General features: G+C 43.6%; 1 protein-coding gene across 1 annotated transcript in view; it reads left to right on the plus strand.

Annotated features, from left to right (window-relative positions):
• THSD4 (thrombospondin type 1 domain containing 4) overlaps nucleotides 1-25952 on the plus strand; it is a 750309-nt gene that overhangs the window by 419020 nt on the left and 305337 nt on the right.

Genomic DNA, 25952 nt, shown 5'->3' on the forward strand with positions numbered 1-25952 from the left:
GTTTTAAATTAGAGGGGCAAAGGTTTAAAAGTAATATCAGGAAGTATTACTTTACTGAGAGAGTAGTGGATGCATGGAATAGCCTTCCTGCAGAAGTGGTAGCTGCAAATACAGTGGAGGAGTTTAAGCATGCATGGGATAGGCATAAGGCCATCCTTCATATAAGATAGGGCCAGGGGCTAGTCATAGTATTCAGTATATTGGGCAGACTAGATGGGCCAAATGGTTCTTATCTGCCGACACGTTCTATGTCTATGTCTATGGCACAGGGGATATCAAAGACCAGTGTAAAATGGTCTATGATAAATTACCCTAAATGGTGCTGACAGTTTGAATTGGCAAAGGAGGCTTAAGTTTGTATTAGGCAGGCAGATGAGCAAATGATTGTTGGGAGGGAAGTGTTCCCTTCCAGCAATTGCTTGCTACCTAGTGGAGGATACCGCTGCTATTATATGCAGCAATCTCCTCTGCAGCAGGAGGAGAAGCAATCGCTATGCCACTGCTCATCCCCATACTGTCTAATGGTTCGCTGGCAGCAGTTCGCTATTAGACAGCACGAGCTGCCGCTAGCAAATGCAGATTTTTAAGCATGCTTAAAATTCAGAATGGCCTGATGAACGCGTGTTTGCTTATTCATCGGACAATCGGCGGCAGTATTACACTGCAAGATGATTGCTAATGAGCGTTCATGCGAAAGCTTGTTAGCGATTATCGGCCAAAGTATCGGCCACTGTAATACAGGCTTTAGAAACAGTTATTAGCATAAGCAGTATTCTAGTTAGGGCCCATTCAGATGGCCATATGGCCAAAATTGCGGAACTGGTGCGGACCCATTCATTTCAATGGGGCCGCAAAAGATGGAGACAGCACACTGTGTCCTGTCCGCATCCGTAGTTCCATTCCATGGCCCCGCAAAAAAAGATAGAACATGATCTATTCTTGTCTGCAATTGCGAACAAGAATAGGGATTTTCTATGATAGGGCAGGCTATGTGTGATCTGCAAATTGCGGAACGCACACGGGTCGGCATCCGTGTTTTGCGGATATTCAATTTGCGGATCCACAAAACACTGCAGTCGTCTGAATGAGCCCTTAAGTGGTGTGGATGCACCAGTAAGCTTCTCTATGTAAAATTCCCTACCCTTTAATTGTCTCTTTGTATCTAGATTCAGAATTCCTTGCAATGTTGCCTCAGATCAGTGGTGAACATAGAGAAGTAGGGGCCCCATAGCAAGGATCAAACCAGGCCCCCCACACAGGACAGAAGGGTTTCTACCTAAACCCTTTTCAATGACCCTTGGGACATTTTTCCACTGCCTCATTTTCTGTCCTGACCAAGTTTTCACCTCCAGTAGAAGAGGAGATGATCCCAACTAAGACTAGGCCCCCTCTTGCCCTGGGCCCCATAGCATTCGCCTGGTCTGCCGCGATGGTAGTTACACCCTTGCTGGCAAACAATCGTCCAAACATTTATGACTTTAGAGGCTGACATCTGCAGATGACATGTATGTCAGCTATATCACCATAGCTAAAGCATCTATAGCACTCCATTGTCTACATCTTGTCATCATTTTTATATCATTTGTCCTCACTTAGCCTCAAGATATTTAGTGTTGATGGAATGCATTCTGTTTCTCATTTACATTTACTGTAAACTTGTCAGTTGTATAAATTGAAAGCTATTGCTGTGATGCATAGGAGCCATGCTTCCAGATGTATTTATGTGAGCACCATATGAGAATTTATAGAACTGGCAATATCCTAAAATACTGCTCAGTCCCTCTTCCTGTTCAGACCGTGATAATCGCCAGCAGAGATGGGAAGGACACACTCATAGCGGTAGACAAAATGATTGTGAAATGTTTTGTGGAAGGTTCAGAAGAAAGAAGATGTAGGGAGTATGAATAGGGCCCATAAAAAAGAGACACAGAACAAGTAATTCCAGCATCTGCTCCATTGTTGTTGATTCCAGTTCCTTTTACAAAAGGCTGTTTTGTTCCTTCACCAATCCAAGACTCTCTTTAGGTGCAAATCTGTTAAGCAATAGTCTAATAGTTTCCCAAAATTGGGGACAGAAAGATAAATATTTAAGATACATATTGGGCACTTGCTGAGTAGATGATACTACTCACGTTAGGGTGAATTCACATGGGATGAAAATGCTGTGGATTTTATTTTGGCAGATTTTTTATGGAAAAATCCACAGCTGAATACAGTGGCAGGGAAGTGTATGCAATTTTAACAAATTTCACACACGTGCTGTGTAAATTTTCCACGCAGAATTGACCTGTGGTTCAGATTTTTTAATCCAAATCATGTCACTTTCTGTTTCAGAGAGACCATGGATTTGTTGTGGATTTTCCTTTTTGACTTCAGTGCAAAATAAAAAAAAAAGCAGTGTAACATAAAAAAATCTATATACTCTTCTTATCTCACACTTCCATGGTGATGCTTGACCCCCCACTGATCCTAAGAATGAGGTTGCCATATTGCTGGTTTACCTTAATGGACTGGCCACTTTCTGGCTACTTGTAACCAATGTGTATGTAGGATGTCTATATGGCACTTACTAATATAGTCTTTGTTGAAATTCTGCATTATTTTCTATATTTCAAGGTATGACCCCTTGTTTGCTGCCCACACAGAGGTCCTGTCCATAAGATGGCTGCTGATTGAGGGTCATGTTACCAGACAAATCACCTCCATGTGATGTCTCCTCCATTCAGATACACTGCACATGCACTATATTCCCAACAGAACAAGTACAGATGGCAGGTGCAGTGTACCTGAAGGGAACAGTCCTAGTGGTTTGCCATCCCTTTGTATGATAAGGCAATTCCTTTAACAAGTGAAATCATGACTAACAATTTAAATATTTACCAAGAATAGCATATACACTGCTCAAAAAAATAAAGGGAACACTTAAACAACACAATGTAACTCCAAGTCAATCACACTTCTGTGAAATCAAACTGTCCACTTAGGAAGCAACACTGAGTGACAATCAATTTCACATGCTGTTGTGCAAATGGGATAGACAACAGGTGGAAATTATAGGCAATTAGCAAGACACCCCCAATAAAGGAGTGGTTCTGCAGGTGGTGACCACAGATCACTTCTCAGTTCCTATGCTTCCTGGCTGATGTTTTGGTCACTTTTGAATGCTGGCGGTGCTTTCACTCTAGTGGTAGCATGAGACGGAGTCTACAACCCACACAAGTGGCTCAGGTAGTGAAGCTTATCCAGGATGGCACATCAATGCGAGCTGTGGCAAGAAGGTTTGCTGTGTCTGTAAGCGTAGTGTCCAGAGCATGGAGGCGCTACCAGGAGACCGGCCTGTACATCAGGAGACGTGGAGGAGGCCGTAGGAGGGCAACAACCCAGCAGCAGGACCGCTACCTCCGCCTTTGTGCAAGGAGGAACAGGAGGAGCACTGCCAGAGCCCTGCAAAATGACCTCCAGCAGGCCACAAATGTGCATGTGTCTGCTCAAACGGTCAGAAACAGACTCCATGAGGGTGATATGAGGGCCCGATGTCCACAGGTGGGGGTTGTGCTTACAGCCCAACACCGTGCAGGACGTTTGGCATTTTCCAGAGAACACCAATATTGGCAAATTCGCCACTGGCGCCCTGTGCTCTTCACAGATGAAAGCAGGTTCACACTGAGCACATGTGACAGAGTCTGGAGACGCCGTGGAGAACGTTCTGCTGCCTGCAACATCCTCCAGCATGACCGGTTTGGCATTGGGTCAGTAATGGTGTGGGGTGGCATTTCTTTGGAGGGCCGCACAGCCCTCCATGTGCTCCCCAGAGGTAGCCTGACTGCCATTAGGTACCGAGATGAGATCCTCAGACCCCTTGTGAGACCATATGCTGGTGCGGTTGGCCCTGGGTTCCTCCTAATGCAAGACAATGCTAGACCTCATGTGGCTGGAGTGTGTCAGCAGTTCCTGCAAGACGAAGGCATTGATGCTATGGACTGGCCCGTCCGTTCCCCAGACCTGAATCCAATTGAGCACATCTGGGACATCATGTCTCGCTCTTTCCACCAACGTCACGTTGCACCACAGACTGTCTAGGAGTTGGCAGATGCTTTAGTCCAGGTCTGGGAAGAGATCCCTCAGGAGACCGTCTGCCACCTCATCAGGAGCATGCACAGGCGTTGTAGGGAGGTCATACAGGCACGTGGAGGCCACACACACTACTGAGCCTCATTTTGACTTTTAAGGACATTACATCAAAGTTGGATTAGCCTGTAGTGTGTTTTTCCACTTTAATTTTGAGGGTGACTCCAAATCCAGTCCTCCATGGGTTGAAAAATTTGATTTCCATTTTTTTTATTTTTGTGTGATTTTGTTGTCAGCACATTCAACTATGTAAAGAACAAAGTATTTTAGAAGAATATTTAATTAATTCAGATCTAGGATGTGTTATTTTTGTGTTCCCTTTATTTTTTTGAGCAGTGTACATTGAGTAGACCCATATGGGCCACGTAAAGCTTAATTTGTATAAATACTGGTCTGAATGGAATACATTGCAAACTACAAACTGAGTCCTTCATTATGTTGTCAGGTGTCTCCAACCAGGAAGGGAGGGTCTGACATTTGTTTCCTCCTCTACCCTTGTTTCATAACAATTTTCATAACAATTGGACCAGTCCCCCCACATCTTGTTCGCTAACAGCATAGTTCTTCTGGAGAGGGGGATTCTGGACAGGTTCTCACTGCCTAATGCCAAAGGAGATGAGACCAGCCAAGCCAAGGCTCCCTCTCTCCAAGAGCTGCATAATCTGCCTCTATGTTACATATACCTTTGACTGGACCTATTGTGACCATAATAAGATTATCAGGACAAGGAGTGGTGTTTGGACAGAAGGACAGCAGAAGTAAGGAAACAAATAAAGGTAATATTCTGTCTGCTCTGAAATCACTTTGTCAGTGTTTTGCAGAAGAACACGTCTTCTTCTCAAACCATGTAGGATGTTCAAAAGCTTATTGAATAAAAAGATTCCTTTTGACTCACTGATCAGTCATACCAGTGCAAGAAGAAACAAATTCCTCTTAGGCACTTTAAATGAATTTTTGTGGTTTTCTCGGCATTGAGGATAGATGTTCTGGCAGCAATTTGTAATGGTCCACTTGGGGACAGGAACAAGGCAAAACTGTGAGATCTGTTTAGAGTGAAAAGCACATTTTCCCGCGTGTCTGAGTTATTCCATTTGTGATTCATAATTGAATCATCTGCCCTGTTTTCGAAATTATTTTTTCTGTTACTCACAATTTGAAAGTATAGTATAAATAGAAATACTTTGATCGCATTAATCCATTGACGTGTGTGGCATGAACACTGCAGTAAACATCTTGGGTGGATTACTGGGAAATTGTAAAAGTTCTTGTACAGTACACATCTATAGATGCTTTCATTTGGAAATGTACATACACCTTATTATAGAAGGTTTACTGTTGAGCATCTTAAAGGGGTTATCCCATGATTCATGGAAAATAATTAAAATTAAGACATCTGATAATACATGACAATCTCTTTTTAGCAAAGTTAGAACCAGCCATTTACTTCACATGGATCCAGAGATCTCGCCATTCATTTCTACAATTACTAATGGAGCTGAGCATGTGTGTCTTCCTCATGGAGGTGGACAGAGAAATAAGAAAAAGAACGAACAGCAGACGGTGCTATCCAGATACATTGTATTGAATACCTGTGTGGCTATGCTGAATTTGTAATCACATGCAGTGACAAAAGTATTTAGATCCAGGTGCTGGTTTGAAAAATCTAGAATATTTTTTTTTGTGGTAAACCCCCTTTAACTGTCCATTCACACATCCGTAGTGTATTGCGGATCCGCAATACACCTGTCCGGCACCCCCATAGAACTGCCTATTCTTGTCTGCAATTGTTCTATTTTTTTCGGGAGCCGCAGACCGGAAGATCGGGGCCGCGCTCCAGAAATGCGGATGCGGACAGCACACTGTGTGCTGTCCGCATCTCTTCCGGCCCCACAGACAATGAATGGGTCCGGGTTCATTCTGCAATGTTGCGCAACGGATCCGGACCATTCTACGGACGTGTGAATGGACCCTAAGTAAGCATCATTTGGTCAAAGTATAACACTCCTGAGTGACTGGTAGTAAAAGTACAGTATTTGTATTGGTACATTTTGGATTCATAGCACCTCTACTAAGCTGCTAGTCAAAAGTACATGTAAAAGTGCAAGAAAGTAATAGGCAGCTTTCAGACGAGTGTATTGAGATCCGTCAGTATTCTGGCTCAGGATTCCTGATGATATACGATCAGTATCGTCATCAGGATTTCATCAGGATTTACATGCCTATTTCTTCCTTCCTTCGTTATTTATGCAGTGCACAGACTGTAATGTTCATATTTGGAAACAAATCCACACAAAACTCTGACATGGGACTGTTATGGGAGGGATCTTTGGATGACACATATAGCAGGTTCATCCACAGATCCACTACCCCATAACAGTGCCATCCACAGATCCCCCATCATAATGCCATCCACAGATCCCCCCCACCATCATAATGCCATCCACAGATCCCCCCAACCATCATAATGCCATCCACAGACCCCCCTTCATAATGCCATCCACAGCTCCCCCCATAACAGTGCCATCCACAGATCCCCCACATAACAGTGCCATCCACAAATCCCCCACCCCATAACAGTGCATCATCCACAGATCCCCCATAATAGTGTCATGCACAGACCGCCATTAGTTCAAACCCACCAAAAGCACACCTTTTGGTTAAAAATATTTTTTTTCTTATTTTCCTTCTCAAAAACCTAGGTGCGTCTTATGGGCCGGTGCATCTTATAGGGCGAAAAATACAGTATTTAATCACAGACAGTCCTTTAATCTCAGTTGCATATAGTCAGAATTAGCTCGGTAGCAGGAGGCAAAATTGGATCAAATGCAGTCAGAATCCGCACATGAGTCACTTTCATACAGGGCTTTGCCTGTTGCACACAATAAATGTATAGACTTTACATTCAGGCCCAAAACATAACTAAAATAATTTTCCTTATTATACAAGTGGCTTACTGCACCTTAATAGCCCCGTAATCAGCTGGACTGTGTCACAAAGAAAACTTGTACTGGCCAGCTGGGAATGAAAGGCACCACTATCAACCTGCCCATCATTCCATAAAAATCTAGGCTTGAAAATAGGACTTACCAAGGCCTTTAGAAAACTACTGTTTCATAGAGATGCTTTCCTGGATTCCTTATATCTCATATAAGCTTTCCCTGTAAGAGATATATTCTTCCTGGAGCCTCATACATATATGAGAGCAATCTTAGGGAAATATGATGATCCCCGATCACTTTTCCAGTCACTGTCTCACAATATATATGTATAACTCCATTGTAAGAGACATATTTAAAGGGTTAATAAAGGACAAAAGCTTCACATTTTTGATGGTGTCACTCTTGCCCCATTGTCCTAAGTGCCCTTAGTTAACTAACCTTACCCCGGACATTGTTTGGCTGCTCTTTGTGCTTATTAATAGTTGACATATGGAAAAAGTTCTTCACAACAACAGCTTCATTCTGATATTGACAGCTGATTTACTAGTGCACATTGCGGTCCTCCTGCCTGAAAGGTACCATGTGGACATTGCATTACAGCTGTTTACTGTCCCAACACTAATTCAAGGCTATGGAAGAAGATCTTAAAGTTTACATGTTGATAGTTGATGTGTATATGAGATGTCTGCACAAAGCCGAGTCTGTTTATGTCTAAAGTATAGTTGAAATATACAATGAGGCCCGATGATTGTTGGTTTTAAAGGACTGCAATAATAAAATTGAATACCAACATGTAGCTAAAAAATAATGTGTTTGAGATAGCCTCAACATGTGGTCAGTTTCTTATGATAGTCTAAGAAAGAACAATTTCCATAGTCAAAAGGAATCCTAATTGTGCCTATAGTCAGCATCTAAAATCATCTGTCAATCAACTGCACTGATAGGGAATGGACAAACTGGATAGCTGTGGTATAGCCAGCCACGTGCTACAGGCCATGCTCATCAGGTTCAGCACATGGCAGTATGAATTATTGGTCGGCTTGGCATGTGCATGTGGCTTCACCTTTTGGCTTTACCAATACTAAGTAGCATATGCTTAATTATGTGTAATAATTTGCCAGATTGGGGCTAATTGGGTTTTTAATGTTTGCATGAACATTCAAATCAAAGTAGTTTTTCTATCCTGCCAACTATGTGCTACAAGATACTATGGGCCATGTTTATTAGGATTGGAATTTCTGACATATAGGTGATAGGTGAAGTGATTTGTGAAACCGTTATTAAAAGCCACATTTATTTTATTAAAAGATGCATTTGGGAATGTCTGAAAGTCAGAAAATGAAATAAATTTGCTCCAAAAATTGTCCCGTTATAAATTTGTCCTACACTTTGAGACCATGCCCACTTCATAGGGACCACGTCTAGTTGCCATGTAATTTTTACATTTTGGCAAGTCAAGTGCAAAAACTTTAATTTTTGTGCAGTTGTGGTGAATGACATGATTTGTACAGATGAGCGAAGTTTTGATTCGGCCCATTCGCCTAAGTTTGCCAATAATTTATTTGTCTTGAATCGCTATAAATCAGGTATACCCAGGCCACTCTGCTGTGTGATGGAATAAGAGATGTTAAACAGCATTGAGGCAGGAAAACCTTCTTCAAAGCAATAAAATTGAGGGATCTACAACACGGATGATCATAATTCTATGTGGATCCCTCTATAAAGTCCTGGATCCCTCTCTCCTCTGGACCTAGTGGTATTTTGCTTTTAAAATTGTTAGGGTTAAGACTAGATGGCCAAACATTGTGGATGGATCAAATATGGCCTCTGGAATAAAGGGGTTGGCAGTGCTACAATATTGATGACCTATCCTCAGTTGGTTATCAGTATCAGATTGGCGGGAGTCTAACTCCCAGAACCCCTGACAGTCAGCTGTTTAAAAAGGTAATGGGGCTGGCATAAGTGCTGCATCCTATTCAAAATTTCCTGTTTGCCATCTCCTTTGCAGTGGAGACAATTAAGGAGACAATATGCAACTAATTTTGAAGACGCAAAATACAAATGTGATAGCACTCTGCAACCAGCATTCTGCCCTGCCTCTATGCTGGATGAGGCATTGGTGTACATTTTGGCCAAAGCGTAATAAGCCACTCACCACGTCAAGGTCGCCTCTATGGAGTGGTCCCTAACACTAGTTCCTACCTGTTTATGGGCCATGACAGCCACACAAAGTCCAGGGAATGCAGGTCAGCATGCACGCCAAGCACACTCTGCTTTTAACCCCGTCCGGTGCCATTACAGCTTTCATCGGATCTAGGGATGCAAGTACCAACATGCACGCTGAGCCCGCCATATACTTCTTCTGGAGCCAAATGGCTACTGGTAGGTTCTATATAAGCAGACTCAGTTTTATACTGACTTTAAAACCAGCCTCCAGGACAGATTGACTGGTCAGGTGTGCATGACTGCATGGAGATCGCCATGCCTCCAATATATACTACAAAGAAAAATGTGGGGGATTGGGTCAGCACAACCTGTATGTAGGTGCACATCACTATGGCGAAATACATATACAAACGCAAAATACAAATGTGATAGCACTCTGCAACCAGCATTCTGCCCTGCCTCTATGCTGGAGTCAGTATAAAACTGAGTCTGCTTATATAGAACCTACCAGTAGCCATTTGGCTCCAGGAGAAGTATATGGCGGGCTCAGCGTGCATGTTGGTACTTGCATCCCTAGATCCGATGAAAGCTGTAATGGCACCGGACGGGGTTAAAAGCAGAGTGTGCTTGGCGTGCATGCTGACCTGCATTCCCTGGACTTTGTGTGGCTGTCATGGCCCATAAACAGGTAGGAACTAGTGCCTCATCCAGCATAGAGGCAGGGCAGAATGCTGGTTGCAGAGTGCTATCACATTTGTATTTTGCGTTTGTATATGTATTTCACCATAGTGATGTGCACCTACATACAGGTTGTGCTGACTCAATCACCCACATTTTTAAATTTTGAAGACGCTCGCATAAGTTCATAACTGAAGAAAGACGCTTGCATAACTGAGTTCAGCTTGATATTGATGACCTATACTGAGAATAGGTCATCAATACTGTAGGACTGTGCACCCACTTTAAATAATTGGAGGGGCAACCCCACTATCAGGAGAACGCCGGCCATCATAGTCAATGGAGTAGCAGTTCGAGCATGCACACTGCCATGGCATTCATCTCTAATGGACTGCTGGCTATTTCCCACAGAGATGAATAGAGTGGCAGTGTGCATGCTAGACCTGTCGCTCCATTAATTTTGGCGACCCCCACAGGGTAAGGTGCCCCATTTTTGCAATTATTGACTACCAATTTACTGATCCAATAGGATTTTAAAAGACTTGGCAAAATTGGTATTGTGTTAATTCATGTATAGTGAAAAATATCTTACTTTATATGACACATTTTGAGCATAAGTTGCCCCAAATAGATGGTTTGTTAAAAAAAAAATTAAATTTTCTACGTTTTTTTTTTTTTGTTGAATTAATTTCAATCTGTTCTTGTTTAGGGGTAAGTATGAGTTAATAACATGAAGCCATAGGAAGCCTTAGGAGGCTTTTTAAAATGTTAAAATTTGCATTACATTAAAGAATGTCTGCATTACAGATATTGTTACTAATGAGCAGCTTGGAAATTTGGCAAAGCGTTTCACTGGTGTGGGCTTATGTGTAAAGTTTGCATATTTTCCACTTTACTTATAGTCTAGCCCCTAAATTCCTACATTAAATTGCCCCAGACACTAAATAGAAAAATAATCATAGGTAAAAAGACACAAATTATGGGACAAATATAGCAAGTGCTGTAAGTTCTCTACTGAAGAACCGTGCAGAGGTTTCCATAGTCTACATTTTGGGGAAAGTATTCTGTTAATGCTCATTTGTTAAAGAGGTGGTAGCCTCCATCTTGTGAAAGGGCTTGGACCCCCCCTCTCATAACAGCTGTGTACATATAGGATATGGGGTAATGAAAATTAAGTTTCACAGAGGTAATGGCTAGATGCACTCTCCCAACTTCACAGCAGCAAACATCAGCACAGCAGCAAGTGAAGAAACCGAAGGTATATTCTCATGATCTGTCCTCTACTTTTGGCTAACCTAACAAAACACTGTTACCATAGTGTAGGAGGAATTGTGGAAAGGTATGAGATTGCTGTAATGCTCTCTGTGTCCTCCAACATCTGTCCTTTTCCAGTAGGCACAGCTCCTACCACTGTACCACACTCCATGCCATTCACGGCCACTCTGCCTTCTTCCCCCTGCTGTGGCTGGTACACCCACCCATACAGTGCACAAATGCTGTTCCCAGCTTGTCCATGGGCTAATCTATCCTCAGATCTTGGTGGCATTCCCTGGGCTATAAATGGCAACTCAGCAAATAGTTCCTAGCTTGCCTTGATCCCTGCAATGGTGTGTCTATTGTGTATTCTGACCTACCATACCTGGCCTTGGCCTGGTAAATGTATTGACCCAGTGCTGCCTGCCTTGACTTATTGCCTGTTTACTGTATTGAACAAACTCTGCCTGTTCTGACCTCGACTATAATCCCCATTTAGTATGTGTTCCATTATTGACAGCGAAGTCCAGTGCACATCTTGTCTAATGTATGCAGTCCTGGAACAGCCATTTGAGGGTGCATATCTTTGTTCAAAATGTGAGCAAATTGCTCGTTTGGAATCGCACATAGAGTATGTAACCGGGCGAATTTCAACACTGAGAAGCATTGACAATTTGGAAAAGAGTTTGCTGCTCACTGAGCAAGCACTCTTATGGGGTAGATGTGGGAAAGGGTGGTAGTAAAGAGGTTTAGGAATGTGAGGTAGGTAGCTGGGTAACAGTTAGAAAGCGGGGTAGAGGGAAGAGTGCCAGGGAGGCTAGCCCTGATCTGACACACCCCAACAAGTTTGCACGGTTGGCTGATGAGGGGGATGTTAGTTCAGGGAAAGCACTGCTGCAGCCAGACACTTCCTCTGCCAGTAAGCAGGGGACCAGGAGAGCAGGGCAGGCCAGACAGGTGCTGGTAGTGGGAGACTCAATTATTAGGGGTACAGATAGGACGATCTGTCACAAAGACCGGGATCGTCGAACGATGTGTTGTCTTCATGGCGCTCGAGTTCTACACATCGCGGATCGGGTTGACAGATTACTGGGAGGGGCTGAAGAAGATCCAGCAGTTATGGTCCATATTGGAAGCAATGACAAAGTTGGAGATAGGTGGAGCGTCCTTAAAAACTATTTTAGGGATTTCGGTTAAAAGCTTAGGGCAAGGACCTCAAATGTAGTATTTTCCGAAATACTACCGGTACCACGAGCCACACAAGAAAGGCAGCGGGAGATTAGGGAGGTTAACAAGTGGCTCAAGAACTGGTGTAAGAAGGAGGGGTTTGGGTTCCTGGAGAACTGGGCCGACTTATCTCTTGTCTACAGGCTCTATCGTAGGGATGGGCTGCACCTCAATGAGGAAGGGGCAGCTGTGTTGGGGGAGAAGATGGCTAGAAGGTTGGAGGAGTGTTTAAACTAGAAACTGCGGGGGAGGGTAATTACATTATAGGATGGGAAGATAGTGCAAGGTAACAGGACTGGGGGAGGAATGGAAGGAGGGACTAGAACTGCTCAGAAGGAAAAGTGTAGGGTAAAAAATATACACAAACCTCTTAAATGTATGTACACTAATGCCAGAAGCCTGACTAATAAAACTGGGGAGCTGAAATTAGTGATGTGTGAGGAGGAGTATAACATAGCAGTGCTCCAGACCAAAAAAAATGACCAGGAGCCATTGGCTCCTAAACTAAAAAATTTAGGAGCCAAATAAAAATTTTTAGTCGCCAAATTTAAAATGCATATAATTAAAAAAAAAGGACTTAAGGACTTTGAGAAGATGAGACGCAGGTGACAGTAGTGAGCCAGCACTACATATAGGAGAAAACAGCACCACATACCTCTCACATCCAGTAACATCTTCTGGGGGACAAGGTGACTAAAAATGGCGAATTGCGTGGTTTAGAGTTTTTTTTTCTGTTACGGCCGGTGAAGGCCGTAACAGAAAAAAAAACTCTAAGCGTAAATATTTTTTTAGATTTTAATAACTCACACTTTTTGGGACGTGGCGATATGTAATATGTTTATTCTTTATTGTTTGTAAATTTTATATGTAAAACTGGGAAGGGGGCCATTTAAACTTTTAGTATTTTGGTGTTTTTTTTGTTTTTTTTAACTTTTTGTTTAATAACCATTTCTTCCCTTAGGGACTAGAACTTGGATCTTTTCATCCCTTGTGCTATTCACCCTGATAGAGATCTATCAGGGTGAATAGGATTTCACACATCTCCCTGTGCTCTGTACACACAGCAGCAGGGAGCTGAACATGGCAGCCAGGGCTTCAGTAGCGTCCTGGCTGCCATGGTAACGATCTGAGCCCCAGCAGTGTAATCTGCCACTGCCACCAATGAAGGGGATGGGACCCTGTGGCCACCATATGATAATGGGGAGGGGGGGACTTGTGGCCAGTGAGAATGGGGGGGGGACTTGTGGCCAGTGATAATGGGGGGAAAGAGGCTTTGGGGGGCGCACTGCACCACCAATGAATGTAATTAAAGAGGACCTTTCGTGGGTCCAAAGAATATGAACTTAGTAGCAGGCTGCATATAGCGGCGCCCAGGGATCTAAGTGCACTTACTATTATTCCTGGGCGCCGCTCCATTCTCCCGCTGTGGCCCCCGGTATTTTCAACATTCAGAGCAAGGAGGAGGAAACGCCAGTGTCTCTCCTTCTCCCTGACAGCAGCGCTGTCCAATCACAGCTCAGAGAGAGAGGGAGTTTTTTTTTCTCCCTGGCTCTGAGCTGTGATTGGACAGCGCAGCTGTCAGGGAGAAGGAGAGACACTGGCATCTCTTCCTCCTTGCTCTGAATGTTGAAAATACCGGGGGCCACATCGGGAGAACAGAGCAGCGCCCAGGAATAATAGTAAGTGCACTTAGATCCCTGGGCGTCGCTCTATGCAGCCTGCTACTAAGTTCATATTCATTGGGCCCAGGAAAGGTCCTCTTTAACTCCTTTATACAATTGTCTGCAGCGGTAACACAGACCCGGCGCCCGGCCTCAATAACAGGGCATGCGATCTGTGGCACCTGAGGGGTTAATTGCTGCATATCGCATGCCCTGTTATTGAGGCCGGGTCTGTGATACCGCTGCCTATACTTATGTTTTACATTCATTGGTGCCAGGGCAGTATAACTACCCCACAAGTGACCCCATTTTGGAAAGAAGACACCCCAAGGTATTCGCTGATGGGCATAGTGAGTTCATGAAAGTTTTTATTTTTTGTCACAAGTTAGTGGAAAATGAGACTTTGTAAGAAAAAAAATCATCATTTTCCACTAACTTGTGACAAAAAATAAAAAATTCTAGGAACTCGCCATGCCCCTCATGGAATACCTTGGGGTGTCTTCTTTCCAAAATGGGGTCACTTGTGGGGTAGTTATACTGCCCTGGCATTCTAGAGGCCCAAATGTGTGGTAAGGAGTTTGAAATCAAATTCTGTAAAAAATGACCAGTGAAATCTGAAAGGTGCTCTTTGGAATGTGGGCCCCTTTGCCTACCTAGGCTGCAAAAAAGTGTCACACATGTGGCATCTCCGTATTCAGGAGAAGTTGGGGAATGTGTTTTGGGGTGTCATTTTACATATACCCATGCTGGGTGAGATAAATATCTTGGTCAATTGCCAACTTTGTATAAAAAAATGGGAAAAGTTGTCTTTTACCAAGATATTTCTCTCACCCAGAATGGGTATATGTAAAATGACACCCCAAAACACATTCCCCAACTTCTCCTGAATACGGAGATGCCACATGTGTGACACTTTTTTGCAGCCTAGGTAGGCAAAGGGGCCCACATTCCAAAGAGCACCTTTCGGATTTCACTGGTCATTTTTTACAGAATTTGATTTCAAACTCCTTACCACACATTTGGGCCCCTAGAATGCCAGGGCAGTATAACTACCCCACAAGTGACCCCATTTTGGAAAGAAGACACCCCAAGGTATTCGCTGATGGGCATAGTGAGTTCATGGAAGTTTTTATTTTTTGTCACAAGTTAGTGGAATATGAGACTTTGTAAGAAAAAAAAATAAAAATCATAATTTTCCATTAACTTGTGACAAAAAATAAAAAATTCTAGGAACTCGCCATGCCCCTCACGGAATAACTTTGGGTGTCTTCTTTCCAAAATGGGGTCACTTGTGGGGTAGTTATACTGCCCTGGCATTCTAGGGGCCCAAATGTGTGGTAAGTAGGTAAATGACCTGTGAAATCCGAAAGGTGCTCTTTGGAATATGGGCCCCTTTGCCCACCTAGGCTGCAAAAAAGTGTCACACATGTGGTATCTCCGTATTCAGGAGAAGTTGGGGAATGTGTTTTGGGGTGTCATTTTACATATACCCATGCTGGGTGAGAGAAATATCTTGGCAAAAGACAACTTTTCCCATTTTTTTATACAAAGTTGGCATTTGACCAAGATATTTATCTCACCCAGCATGGGTATATGTAAAATGACACCCCAAAACACATTCCCCAACTTCTCCTGAATACGGAGATACCACATGTGTGACACTTTTTTGCAGCCTAGGTGGGCAAAGGGGCCCAAATTCCTTTTAGGAGGGCATTTTTAGACATTTGGATACCAGACTTCTTCTCACGCTTTGGGGCCCCTAAAATGCCAGGGCAGTATAAATACCCCACAAGTGACCCCATTTTGGAAAGAAGACACCCCAAGGTATTCAATGAGGGGCATGGCGAGTTCATATAAAAAAAAAATTTGGGCACAAGTTAGCGGAAATTTTTTATTTTATTTTTTTCTCACAAAGTCTCCCTTTCCGCTAACTTGGGACAAAAATTTCAATCTTTCATGGACTCAATAAGCCCCTCAGCAAATACCTTGGGGTGTCTTCTTTCCAAATTTGGGTCATTTGTGGGGTGTTTGTACTGCCCTGGCATTTGAGGGTCTCCGCAATCATTACATGTATGCCCAGCATTAGGAGTTTCTGCTATTCTCCTTATATTGAGCATACGGGCAATGAGATTTTTTTTTCCGTTCAGCCTCTGGGCTGAAAGAAAAAAATTAACGGCACAGATTTCTTCATTCGCATCGATCAATGTGGATGAAAAAATCTCTGCCAAAAAAAGAAAAAGAAGGGGAAAGGCGTCTGCCAGGACATAGGAGCTCCGCCCAACATCCATACCCACTTAGCTCGTATGCCCTGGCAAACCAGATTTCTCCATTCACATCAATCGATGTGGATGAATAAATCATTGCCGGGATTTATTTTTTTTTATATATACAAAGTGTTTGCCAAAGTATATGAACACCGCCACCTCCTCAGCTCATATGCCTCGGCAAACGTATCTTTTACTGCAGAGGAGAAATCTCGTCTTGCAGCGCCGCATACACCGACTTGCGTGTAATCTGACAGCAGCGCAATGCTTCTGTCAGAATGCACATCAGTGCTGCAGCTAGTCGATCGGTTGGTCCACCTGGAAGGTAAAAAAAACAAAACAAAAAAGAAAAAACCAGGCCGCAACGCAATAAATTTATTAACTTCAGAACAGCACATATTAACTTTTTTTAAACTTTTTTAACTTTTTTACTTACCGCTAATTTTTTTTTCGTTTAGTTTTTTTTACCTTTTATAGAACAAACCTCTCCTTCCCCATGGGACAATGTGCAAAGCGCAAATCGCCCAAAGATGTGGCGAAGTACGTTATGCACTTTATCCCAGGTGAAAGGAGAGGTTTGCAGCAGCTGTGAGTAAAAGGGCCCTAATAGCCCTGTGTGCCTGTCCTGTGAGATGCAATCCCTATGCTAGGTGTACCTGTGTGTGGTACTTCCGGAAACACTCTCCTAAGCATAGGGCAGGGTGGTCAGGACAGTCAGGACAGAAATAGCGGGTGTCACGCCTTATTCCACTCCTGCTACAGACACGACATTTTTTTCGGGGTGGCGGTTGGGTTGAGGTACCAGCAACGACACTGGGGAAATGTCGCTCGTGTAGACGGCTAACTACACTGGTGGATGGGGCCACGGAACCTTCTGGATACAGGAGGTTCTCGATGATCTCTTCCTGGATTTTGAGGAAGGATCGTGTTCTCCCAGCCTTACTGTAGAGAACAAAACTATTATACAGCGCCAATTGAATTAAATATACAGACACCTTCTTATACCAGCGTCTGGTTCTGCGGGAAACTAAATAGGGAGCCAACATCTGGTCATTGAAGTCCACCCCTCCCATGAGCGCATTATAGTCGTGGACTGAGAGGGGCTTTTCAATGACACGTGTTGCCCTTTCAATTTGGATTGTCGTATCTGCGTGAATGGAGGAGAGCATGTAAACGTCACGCTTGTCTCTCCATTTCACCGCGAGCAGTTCTTCATTACACAAGGCAGCCCTCTCCCCCCTTGCAAGACGGGTGGTAACGAGCCGTTGGGGGAAGCCCACGCGACTAGTTCGTGCGGTGCCACAGGCGCAAATCCGTTCTAGAAACAAATGCCTAAAGAGGGCCACACTTGTGTAAAAATTGTCCACATAAAGATGGTACCCCTTGCCGAATAAGGGTGACACCAAGTCCCAGACTGTCTTCCCACTGCTCCCCAGGTAGTCAGGGCAACTGACCGGCTCCAGGGTCTGATCTTTTCCCTCATAGATCCGAAATTGTGTGGGTATAGCCTGTGGCCCTTTCACAGAGCTTATACAATTTGACCCCATACCGGGCACGCTTGCTTGGGATGTATTGTTTGAAGCCAAGGCGCCCGGTAAAATGTATTAGGGACTCGTCTACGCAGATGTTTTGCTCAGGGGTATACAGATCTGCAAATTTCTGGTTGAAATGGTCTATGAGGGGCCGAATTTTGTGGAGCCGGTCAAAAGCTGGGTGGCCTCTGGGACGGGAGGTGGTGTTGTCGCTAAAATGCGGAAAACGCAGGATGGTCTCAAATCGTGTCCTGGACATAGCAGCAGAGAACATGGGCATGTGATGAATTGGGTTCGTGGACCAATATGACCACAATTCATGCTTTTTAGTTAGACCCATGTTGAGGAGAAGGCCCAGAAAAATTTTAAGTTCGGAAACTTGGACAGGTTTCCACCGGAAAGGCTGGGCATAATAGCTTCCCGGGTTTGCGGTTATAAATTGTGTGGCATACCGGTTTTTCTCTGCCACGACTAAGTCCAAGAACTCCGCAGTCAAGAACAGCTCAAAAAATCCCAGGGCCGAACCGATTTGAGCCGTCTCAACCCGAACTCCAGACTGGGCGGTGAAAGGGGGAACTAATGGTGCGGCTGAAGTTGGTGACTGCCAATCAGGGTTTGCACCTCAGGGATTCTAGGGGCTCTACGGGCCTGTCTGTGCGGTGGCTGCGACGGGGTAACTACTGCACGTGCCACCGTACCAGCTTCAACTGCCCTTCTGGTGCTCGCTACTTCACCAGGTTGTACGGCAGTGCTGGTACTAGGTCCAGGAAGGGCTGCGCTGCTGGTGTATGCCTCACCACGTGATCCGGCAGCGACAGCCCCACTCTGCTGCTCTTGAAGCGGATCCTGCGTAACCTGTGGTCTAGCGACACGGGGCCGGGTACGCCTGGTTCTATCAGGGACCTCCACCTCCTCGTCCGAACTTTGGGTCAGAGAGCCACTGCTTTTCACAGGTTCATATTCTGACCCGCTAGATTCGTCAGATGAGGGTTCCCATTCCTCATCCGACTGGGTCAGAATCCTGTAGGCCTCTTCAGAAGAATACCCCCCTGTTTGACATTTTGGACTACTAAATTTAAGGGTATTCCCTGAGACTACCCAAGAAAAAAAGCAAACCTGTCTTACAAAGGGGAGGCTAGCGAAGTACCGGAGGCCGCTGCGGTTGATAAAAAATATCAAAACAGATTTTTTTATCGCCGCAGTGCGTGTAAAGTGAATGTGCAGTGATCAAAAAATAATAATTTTTTGTCACTGCGGTGGGGCGGGCGTGGGTGAACGCACGTGTGGGCGACCGATCAGGCCTGATCGGGCAAACACTGTGTTTTGGGTGGAGGGCGAGCTAAGGTGACACTAATACAATTATAGATCTAACCGTGATCAGTTTTGATCACTTACAGATACTATAAAAGTACAAATGCTGATTAGCAATACGCTAATCAGCGAATAAAAGTGACTGCGGTGTGGTGGGCTGGGCGCTAACTGACGCTAACTACCTAACCAAGGGGCCTAAACTATCCCTAAAACCTAACAGCCAATACTAGTGAAAAAAAAAAAGTGACAGTTCACACTGATCACTTTTTGTCTTTCACTAGTGATTGACAGGGGCGATCAAAGGGGTGATCAAAGGGTTAATTGGGGTGCAGGGGGGTGATCTGGGGCTAAGGTGTAGTGTTGGTGCTACTCACTGTGAAGTCTGCTCCTCTGCTGGATCCAACCGACGAAAAGGACCAGCAGAGGAGCAGAGAAGCCATATAACAGATCATATTTACTAATATGATCTGTTATATGGCTTGTGATTCGATTTTTTAAAAATCAGCAACCTGCCAGCGACGATCATTGGCTGGCAGGTTGCTGATGCAATTGTCCTCAAACTTTTGCCGGCCCGCGATGCGCATGCGCGGGCCGGCTGTGACCGAAATCTCGCGTCTCGCGAGAGGACGCGCCGGCGCGTCCAAGCGGAATGAAACAACCACCTCCAGGACGCGTCGCTGCGTTTGGCGGTCCGGAGGTGGTTAAGGCGCATTGGCGACCCTTTTGGTCGCCACCTGGAGCCCTGCATAGTGGGAATAACTGAGACATGGCTGGATGATAGCTAAGACTGGGCGGTTAATGTACAGGGTTACTGTTTAGAAAGCATCACCAACACCGGAGAGGGGGAGGGGTCTGCCTTTAGCTAAATTTAGCCAACTAAGTAGAGGCCATAGGCCTAACTAACTGGGACAAAGTCCTCAAAAATAAAATACAACCACAAAATTGTATATTTTTAAAAGCATCCTAAAATCTAATTGTGAGAAGTACATACCTTATGGGAATAAAAGGTTAAGGAACAAGAAAAAACAATGTGGATAAATAGGACTATAAAGAAATCAATAAATGACAAAAAGAAAGCATTTAATTCACTAAAACAGGAGGGTGAAGAGTAAGCACTGAAAAGCTATAAGGAATAAGAATAGAATATGTAAAAAACAAATAAAAGCAGCCAAACTAGAGACTGAGAAATTAATTGCCAAAGAGAGCAAAACTAATCCTAAAATGTCCTAAAATATAAATGGTAAAAAGTATGAATCTGAAGGTGTCGGCCCCATTACAATAGTAATGAGGGGGGGGAGTTGCAGAGAGCGATGAGAAGAAAGCAAAGCTATTAAATATTTTTTTCTCAACTGTATTCACTGAAGAAAATAAACTGTCAGATGAAATGCAGAATGTAAAAGTTTATTCCCTATTAAAAGTACCCTGTCTGACCCAGGAAGAAGTACAGCGGCGTCTTAAAAACAGACAAATCGCCAGGACCAGATGGCATACACCCCCGTATCCTAAGAGAATTAAGTAATGTCATAGCCAGACCCTTATTTCTGATATTTAAGGACTCCATACTGACAGGAAGTGTTCCACAGGATTGGCGCACAGCAATTGTAGTGCCAATATTCAAAAAGGGTCCAAAAACAGAGCTTGGAATCTATAGGCCAGTAAGTTTAACATCTGTTGGGGTAAACTGTTTGAAGGTTTTCTAAGAGATGCTATCTTTGAGTACCTCAATGAAAATAAGCAAATAACACCATATCAGCAGGCCTTCATGAGGGATCGGTCATGTCATACTAATTTAATCATTTTATATGAGGAGGTAAGTTCTAGACTTGACTGCGGCGATTCAATGGATGTCGTATATCTGGACTTCTCCAAAGCATTTGACACTGTACCACATAAAAGGTTAGTATATAAAATGAGAATGCTTGGACTTGGAGAAAATGTCTGTATGTGGGTAAGTAACTGGCTCAATGATAGAAAACAGAGGGTGGTTATTAACGGTACGCACTCAGATTGGGTCATTGTCACTAGTGGAGTATCTCAGGGGTCAGTATTGGGCCCTATTCTCTTCAATATATTTATTAATGATCTTGTAGAAGGCTGGCACAGTAAAATATCAATGTAAAGTAATTGACATGGAAGAGGACAGTATACTGCGACAAATGGATCTGGATAGATTGGAGGCTTAGGCAGATAAGTGGCAGATGAGGTTTAACACTGACAAATGTAAGGTTATGCAAAAGGGAAGAAATAATGCAAGTCACCCATACATAATAAATGGTAAAACACTGGGTAACTCTGACATGAGAAAGGACCTAGGATTTTTTGTGAACAGCAAACTAAGCTGTAAAAAACAGTGTCAGGCAGCTGCTGCCAAGGCCAATAGGATAATGGGTTGCATCAAAAGGGGCATAGATGCCCGTGATGAGAACATAATCCTACCACTTTACAAATCACTAGTCAGACCACATATGGAGTACTGTGTACAGTTCTGGGCTCCTGTGAACAAGGCAGACATAGCAGAGCTGGAGAGGGTACAGAGGAGGGCCACTAAAGTAATAACTGGAATAGGAGAACTACAGTACCCTGAAAGATTATCAACATTATGGTTATTCGCTTTAAAAAAAGACGACTGATGGGAGATCTATTTACTATGTATAAATATATCAGGGGGCATTACATAGATCTCTCCCATCATCTATTTATCCCCAGGACTGTGACTGTGGCGAGGGGACATCCTCTGTGTTTGGAGGAAAGAAGGTTTGTACACAAACATAGAACTCTCTGCCTGAGGAGTTGGTGATGTAAGTTCACTAAAAGAGTTCAAGAGGGGCCTGGATGTATTTCTGGAGTGTAATAATATTACAGGCTATAGCTACTAGAGAGGGGTTGTTGATCTAGGGAGTTATTCTGATTGCTTGATTGGAGTTGGGAAGGAATTTTTTTCCCCTAAAGTGGGGAAAATTGGCTTCTACCTGAGTTTTTTTTTATTTTGCCTTCCTCTGGATCAACTTGCAGGATGACAGGCCGAACTGGATGGACAATTGTCTATTTTCGGCCTTATATACTATGTTACTATGTTACTATGACTGGTCCTCTGACTACACTTTGGTGTCATGCACCAGTGTCTCTTGACTCGCTCGGGTCAGCAACCTGTGAACAGAAACTAGTCCTAAAGTTTGTGGCCCCTGGTAGTACCTGCAGCGAAGTCTGGATCCCTGTTGGGTATGCCAGGGGATCACCTTGACAACATCCTCAGAAGCAGCCTTAAGTTGAATCCATTCAGTGACACACCGTCCTTGTGTTACAATTGCAAGATTACATTACGCAGAATTTGTTTGCCCTCTGATATCATAGAAATTCATAGTCTACATAGGAGCTGTAAAAATAAAGCAATTTTTTATAATAAAGACCTATGTCAAAGTTGCTTCAATTTAAACAAAAATGGTTAGGCTTTAAGCAATCTATACCCTGCTCTCAGTCCATTAGTCCATTAATATGAATGATCTGGAACACAATATACAGTACATTAGTTATTATTTTTTTTCTTTGATGTTTCCTAGAACCCAGAAAAGCCCCTTAAGTGCCAGACAATATCCTTATGTAAATATACAAGTTGTCATCTCTTAATTTATGCATATAGTAATGCTCCTTCCTATACTCTATGTCCGCTGTGTTAAGGAGAACAAGCACCTGTGTCTGTCTCATAGTTTACAGACTACATTTACATTCTGAAGCATATCTGATGTATTCAGAAAATGAGTTCTTTAGCTGCGGTTCTAAGTGAAAAGAGATTAGTCATTCCAGAGATATGCATCTGAACAGTAAACCTGCCTCCAAGCCATCACTTTAATGTAGCAGCTTTCCTAATGCTAGATTTACACACTGATTTATACGGCCATTAGTTCATTCATTTTTGGCAAGTATCTTGTGTTAATCACGAGCAGAGCTAAAATATGAATCATTTCCCAACTTATTAGTCTACATTTCTATAAACTTTTAAACGGGGGCTTATAATTCGCTAATTAGGAAAGTGAGTGTTCTGCAATAACGGATAACAGTAATGGTGAGTAACCTTTCTGGCGTTCCTATAGCTGGGGAGACATATCCTATCCCATTGCTTTTTGTTTAAATCTAGGATTAACGATGTGTGTCAGAACCAAAGGAGCTGCCCAAAGGTGTAATCGTTAACAAGTGGGCTACAGGCAGCCAAGACCTGGCAGAGATCAGCACATATAATACAGCTTGTATATATGTCATTCACCACCAGCAGGGAGTTTCCAATGGTTGTCATGTTTGAGTGTTGAGTATAACTATATTGGCCTCTTGGCCTGAACTATTAATAATGAACTGTTTTTATTTTACTGCACTCAGAAGTCAAAATTTCATGTTAATATAAGAACTTTTTGGAATTGCTATACTGTGCTTTTCCTACTAAAATCTCTTGAGTGATTGACTGCATAAATGATTTTTTTGTGGTTTGCTTCATGCACACATATTGTTCTCTGTGTACTATCCTCATTTTTGCTGGTAGCACTCTGAGACATTAATTTCTATGGGACCACGCACACATCTGTATTTTTTGTGGATCCATATGTTCATTCCGCATATTACAGAACATGTCCTAGTCATGTCCGTATTGCAGACGAGAATAGTCCTTTCTATTGATGGGAGTGAGAAAAATTTGGAATGCACATTGAACATATCCATGTTTTTCAGAGCGATTGCAGATCAAAATACGGACAAGACCATGTGCATGAGGTCTTAAAGTCTCATTGAACTTTTACAAAAACTACCAGAGCTGGGGAGTGCTAAGACCCCTACTGATTGCTAGAATGAGGAGAGAGAAACACTTGCATATTGCACTCTCTCTCCTCTCTGCAGAGGACAGACTCGAGAAGGGTCTATAGACCTTCTATTGAGTCCTTCTACTGCAGTGAGAAGAGAGGGCATGCTACTTCTTCTTCTACTGATCGATGAGGGTCTCGGCACTTAGACTCCCAATGATTAAATTCTTTGATATGTCACTATGACATATCAAAAGTTTTGTAAAAGTTCAGTGACACTTTAAAGAAACTGTTTTAGAACTGCTTCTGTTTTCTCCAATGAAGTCAGCAGGATGCAACACTCAGGGATTAGAACCATACTACAGCTGCATTGTAAAAACGACAGAAAAACAGTACAGCAAGTAAATGCCATTTTACATTTAGAATTTGGTTGTTCATTTAATCTTTGGTTGTAGATTGTTTTGTGAAGTATAACAGTGTATCTAGGTCATGCCATTGACCTGTTTAATCATGTCTTTGATGGACTCTTTTTTTAATTATTCTTTACTTAAAGTGGTTTTCCATGTGTTAAATATTGATGACCTATCCTCGGGATAGTTCAATTACAGGCGGGTAGCTCGGTTTTCCTGCACCTGTGGCTAGGATTCAGTACAATGTCTATGTAAATAGAGATGGCCTTGCGGTCGTTTCACGGCGAACTTTGCGTGTTCGCGATTCGCCGAACATGCGAACATATAGAGATATTCGCGTCAGCCATATTCTTTTACATTGTGAAGAACTTTGACCCATGACACATGCATCAGGTGGTACAGGACAGCCAATTGAGATGTTTCAGCACATGGACATATCCCCTACCTTATAAATAGACCTGATCTTGCTGCCATTTTACATTCAGTGTTTTGCCAGTGTAGGGAGAGGTTGCTGTGTGGAGCAGGGACAGGCTATTAGGGACACCAAACGCTAGCTAATAGGGCCACAAAAGTTTGGTATTGGTGTGCTATCGATAGGTGTGATACACAGAGGGGTGCGATATACTTATAATATACTTTTATAATGAGTCAAAAACACATAGATGTCACGGTGAGGAGTGGGGGAAACCCCCCACCGTGCGATGTTAAAGGGATAAAGGGATAATGGGAAGCTGCTAGGCCAGGACGACAGGATCAGGGAGCAGGTCACCTCCTAATACGTCCCCAATTCTGACCCTGACTCCTAACCGTATGAGGCAACCCAGATGGTAGGAGGACTCATACTCCGGAACCTCGGGTCCCTACTAGCCCTCAGGAAATCCCTGGAGTAGGAGCAGAGTAAGACGACCTGTTCCTCCACATCACGGACGAACAGGAGTCTCAACTGGCCAAGCTGCAAGGAGAGGAGTACATATACAGCATATGGATATGTCAGGTAAGTGAAAGCAGTTCCACTCCTAACTGCCACAGACACACAGACTGGAACCCGTGCACAAGTGCTGATGTCCACACCAACACAAAAGGACTCAGCACACACCACGAATCACACAGGAAACAAGGACACCATAGCTGCAATAAGGTGAGACATCACAGGAACATAATCTTAACATCTAAACATTAATTATGACCACAAGGGTGGCCCTCACTGGACAGTTGGGATAAGAAGACCAGGAGGATGACTCCAGCATACATCATGGCTGGAGTACCCCTCAGCTTCAGGTCTCCAGAGGAAGTTAAATAGCCCAAGCAGCCACACCCACTCAGACACACTAGGAAGGGAGTTAACCCTTCCAACACCAAACAGAGTAGTGAAGCCACTAAAAGGGAAATGCACACACAACTAAAGCCCCGTGCACACCAAACAGGGAAAGTGCACACATACAAACACAGGTTAATAGAGGCAACCGCATGCATTGACAGCGAGCCGCCTAGCAACCAGCTCAGGCTGCTACACTGCCAACAACATCATGTTGCCAGCGGCAACCACACGTGAGGCAACAAGCTCACAGCCCTCACCTGCAGCAAACCAACAATAATGGCCG

The sequence above is a fragment of the Bufo bufo genome, chromosome 1 (genome assembly GCF_905171765.1).
Source record: "Bufo bufo chromosome 1, aBufBuf1.1, whole genome shotgun sequence".
Classification (NCBI taxonomy): domain Eukaryota; kingdom Metazoa; phylum Chordata; class Amphibia; order Anura; family Bufonidae; genus Bufo; species Bufo bufo.